This window comes from Triticum dicoccoides, chromosome 5A (genome assembly GCF_002162155.2).
Source record: "Triticum dicoccoides isolate Atlit2015 ecotype Zavitan chromosome 5A, WEW_v2.0, whole genome shotgun sequence".
In the NCBI taxonomy this organism is placed as follows: Eukaryota; Viridiplantae; Streptophyta; class Magnoliopsida; order Poales; family Poaceae; genus Triticum; species Triticum dicoccoides.
The window spans coordinates 278,242,253-278,247,349 of record NC_041388.1 but is presented as its reverse complement, the minus strand read 5'-3'; positions in this window follow the sequence as shown (position 1 = coordinate 278,247,349).

The following is a 5,097-nucleotide window of genomic DNA, read 5'->3' as shown; positions in this document are numbered from 1 at the left end:
GGGGGCTTAGCTGCAGTCCAGTACTCACCTAAGCTTGTAAAATCCTACCGAGTGGTGAGCAATCCTTCCACTCGGGGGCTTAGATGCAGTCCAGTACTCACCTAAGTTTGTAAAATCCTATTGAGTGGTGAGCAATCCTCCCACTCGGGGGCTTAGCTGCAGTCCAGTACTCACCTAAGTTTGTAAAAAACCTACCGAGTGGTGAACGATCCTCCCACTCGAGGGCTTAGCTGCAGTCCAGTCAACTGCAATCCTTTCCCTAAGAGATGTGCCATAAGTACAACATACGCTCCATCCCTACTCGCAAGGAAGACGAGGTGCAGGTCGACTGCGGCCCTCTTCTCTGAGCTACGCCACAAATACAACGTGCGCTCCACCCTTGTCTGCAAGGACGATGAGGCGCAGGTCGACTGCAACCTTCTTCTCCGAGCTACGCCACAAATACAACGTGCGCTCCGTCCTTGTCCGCAAGGACGATGAGGCGCAGGTCGACTGCAACCTTCTCCTTCGAGCTACGCCACAAACACAACATGCGTTTCATCCTTGTCCGCAAAGACGACAAGGCGCAGTTCAATTGAAGTCTCTGTTTCAAGGCTGCATCTCAAACTCGAAGATCACTCCAAGAAGGGAGCAGATCCCAAAAGAAATCACAAGCATATTCAAAAGCAGTTCGGATAAATCTTAAAGTTCCAAGCAACAAATCAAAAGTATTCGAGCATCAAGCCCGAAGGAGTTTAATGGTTACAGCAACCACTCGGCATTCCGAGGCAAATTTAAGACAGGTTTAAATCTCATAGTTTGTTCACTAGGCAGGAGGAGGGCTGGCGGGTTTGACGAATTCGTCCAAGTCGATTCCATCTGTGATCCGAGTGGCAGCAGCGATGAAATTCTCCATAAAGGACTGGAAGTCGTGCCTTTTGGTGTTGGCGACCTTGATCGCCGCCAGCTTGTCTTCATGAGCTTCCTTGCAGTGGATTCTTACCAAGGACAACGCCACGTCAGCACCACACCGGGCAGAGGACTTCTTCCATTCTTGTACTCGAGCAGGAATCTCGTTGAGCCGAGCCATCAGAGATTCCAGGTCATTTTGAAGCGTCGCCCTTGGCCAGAGTGATGAGTCGATCCGTGAAACTGCCACCTTCAAACGTGCGAGGTAACTTGTGACGCTGGCAACACGGGATTCCGATCGAAGCACGTTCATGGCAGTTTCGTCGCAAACTGGAGAAGCGATAGGGTCTAGACCCGTCTCGATCCTTCCAGTTTCCTCGTCAAAGTTTTGGCAGAATTCTATAGTTAAAGAGTTAGTGAGTCGACTGGACAGGATTAACTCGCAAGCAGCAAAGCAGTCGGATTAAAAGGAGTATCTTCCAGCATAAGATAGAGCTTCTTAGCAAGAGTTCTCAGATAAGCTTCCGTGTCATTTCTCTTACGGACCGCGGACTCCAGCTTCTCATTCAGGGCAATCTTGTCCTTCTTCAGACGACTCACTTCTCGGTTAGACTCATTGAGACAAGACTTCAGCTTGTTCACCTCCCCTTCCAACGCTCCGACTGAAGCCAACTTCTAGTCTGCAAGGGCAGTCTTATCTTGGGCTTCCTTCTACGCAGCTGCAAGGTCCAAGTCCTTCTTCTCCAGAGCCAACCTCATTTTCTCTGCAAAAGAAGCAATCGGATCAAACAAGAGATCGAAGGAATATCTTAAAAGACGATCGACGTGAACAGTCGACAGGCAGTTACCTTCCATACCAACAGCTTCATCTTGGGCTTTCTTCAACTTCTGTTGGGCCAGCTCCAAGTCGAGGTTGAGTTGCCTCTGCTTCTCCTCAAATTCAGCAAACTTAGAAATGGGAGTACAAGATTTCTGCAGGAGGTAAAAGATGTGTCAAACGACAAGATCAAAGGTTATTTACTTCCGAGTGAATGAAACTTAAAAGTTTACTCAGACCCCAGCCGACTGCCCACAGTCGACTGCGGTCTCGGGGACTACACCCAGCGGGTGCACTTGGCGTGCCCCCACTGATTCAGACCCAACTCGACCGGTCCGCCCGGGTCGAGTAAAAGAAAAGAAGAGAAAAGAACTATTCAGACCTCGGCCAACTGCCAGCAGTCGACCGCGGTCTCAGGGACTACACCCAGCCGGTGCACTTGACGTGCCCCCACTGGTTCAGATCTCATTCGACCGGTCCACCCGGGTCGAGTGGAAGAAAAGAAAGAAAAAAGAACTCAGACCCTAATCGACTCCCCGCAGTCGACTGCGGTCTCGGGGAATACACCCAGTGGGTGCACTTAGCGTGCCCCCACCGGTTCAGATCCCACTCGCCCAGGACGAGTGGAAGAGCGCAAATACCAAAGACAACAAAACACCCAGTGGGTGTACAGATTCGACGCAAACAATAAGAGATTGTATGGAAGAAAATATTTCATGTAGCATATCCTAATAGATCAAGGTCAGTCGAAAGTTTACATACCTGGACATTGGCCCGGAGAGAAGCGCTGGCGTCGTAAGCAGCCTGGCTATTCTCGTGCACCGTCTTCATCCGCTCCATCATCACGTTAGCTTGACGGATGGCTTCCGCAGCCGCGTCCAACTGGTTTTTCGGAACATGGTAGTTGGTGAAGAAGGGGGTAGACGACCCAGGTGCAGCAGCTTGGAGCTCCGAAGTGTGAGGTTGGACGACTGAAGGAAACACCAGTACAATCGACGGTGCAGAGCGCTCACTCGACAATGGTACATCGAAAGTTACAAAGGCCCCGCCTGCGTCTTCATACTGTCAGACGGTTGGTGTTGTCGTCAGTCCCTGTTGAGACATCTTGCCAGCTGCTACCTTTTTGTTCTTTCTGGGCCTAGGGCCACATCTTCATCATCATCTGGAAGATCGATGACGTTGGGTGGAGCTGCAGAGAAATCAGTCGACCCCAAGTGAATCGCTAGAATTCAATCGACCAAGTAATCAAAGAACAAGATCATAAGAGTTTTTACCTGGGTTGGAGGTAACCGCGTCCTCCATCTCCTCGTCTCGATATTGGTAAGAAGAAGTTCCAGATGTAGCAGCACTACAAATGTCAACATTCAGTCGGTTATGTTATGTTGCTCGAGTCGACCAAAATAACATATCAGATGATTACCCGGAGATGGTGGGGACGGTCACTTTGATTTTGGGCAAAGCCTTCGGTGGTTTAGAGGAGGTGGCTTTCGATGCTTTGGGCGCAGGAGGCGGCATAGTCTTGAGCTGTTTAGATACCTTCTCAGTCGGCGCTGGGGAAGACGTCCGAGGGTGCTTCGAAGAATGCCTAGTCAATGCGGCCGCCAGGACCGGGGTGCTCGCCAGGTCTTGAGCGTGCTTGGACCTCCTCTCTCTGCGAGGAGGCGAGTCGACCTCTTCGTCATCACTCGAGTCGTCGCTCTCCTCGTCCTCATCTGCATCCGAGTGCGACTCGCCACTCTCGCCCCCGCTCGCCCCTTCCTCGACGTCTTGCTCCTGCACTCCATTGGGCATCGAGTACATATCAATGAGAGCCTGAAAAGACAATGAACGAAAGAAATACTGTCGACCGTCAACAAGGTGTTACATAGTGAATCGAGAAGATACTTGACAATGCAGAATCATACCTGTTCCGGCTGGCGTGAATGGTCGAATGGAATCACCCTCCTAGACCCTCGGGGATTATCTTTGTTGCTGGTGATTCCTCTCAGCCATTTCTCCACCATGTCTTCACTAACGTCCTCCGGGTGGATCCGAGTGGAGTCCTCGAGTCCCGAGTACATCCACATCGGATGGTCGCGGGCTTGGAGTGGTTGGATGTGCCGACTGAGAAAGACCTCCAGCAGGTCCATTCCAGTCACCCCGTCGCGGACAAGTTGGACGACCCGCTCGACCAACGCCTTCACCTGCACCTTCTCTTCCGGGATCACCCTCAAGGAGGAGGGCTTCTCCACTCGAGCCAAGGAAAATGGGGGAAGTCCAGTCGACTGACCCAGGGTTGGCTGGTCCTTACAATAAAACCAGGTCGACTGCCAGCCCCGGACCGAGTCGGGAAGGATCATAGCTGGGAAGGTTCTCTTGTTCCTCATTTGGATTCCAAGGCCCCCGCACATCTGGATCACGTGCGTCCTCTCGTCACTCGGGTTGGCCATCTTGACCGACTGGGAGCGGCAGGTGAATATGTGCTTGAAGAGACCCAGTGCGGTCGACAACCCAAGAAATTTTCGCACATTGACACAAAGGCAGCAAGATACACTATGGTGTTTGGAGTGAAGTGGTGGATTTAAGCCCCGAAGAAGTTCAAAAAACCACGAAAGAAAGGATGGGGAGGCAAAGAGAACCCGCGGTCGACATGAGTGGCGAGGAGAATGCACTCACCCTCCAGCGGCCGCGGCTCGGTCTCGTTCCCCGGGAGCCGTGCCGATTCATGGGGGATCAATCCCCCCTCAACCAGGTCGTCGAGGTCGTCTTGGCTGATCGTAGAGCGGATCCAATCGCCCTGGATCCAGCCCAGCGGTAGGCCGGACCTTGACGAGGATCCACCCCGGCTGGTCCTCTTTCCTTTCGCCTTCGTGGTCGCCTTCTTCGTGTGCTCCAACGCCACCGTCTTCTCCTTTCCCATGGCGGCGGATCGAGTCCGAGCGAGGCTACGACGCCGAGAGCGGAAGCGGGCGCATCGAAGAAATCTGAGGAAGAAGAAAGAGAATGAGGGCGTACTGTTCAAAAGCCCGGTCCGGTGCCTTTTATAAGGTCACTTCCGAGTGACTGACTTGTAGGCCCAGATGATCTTATCAAATCCCACAACAGCCGCGCGCGCGATACATGGTGAAAAAGGTGGCGCGGGAATCGAGGCGACCTGCCTAATCCATCCCGATTACCACGGCCTCGCCCGTCCGGCGCGCTTCCCAAAATTCGAATCCCGCGAAATCCGCAGACAACAGAACAACTTGTCAGACGGAAGACATCCTCCGCATCATCATTCGGAACCCTTCCGTAAAAGTTCACTCGACAAAAACTAAGAATGGACCAAGGCGACTGAAGAAGAAGTTGGTGTCATCCCCTCAGTTCATTGATCCAGAGCAAGATATACTCATAGCACGAAAAATGAGTCGGAA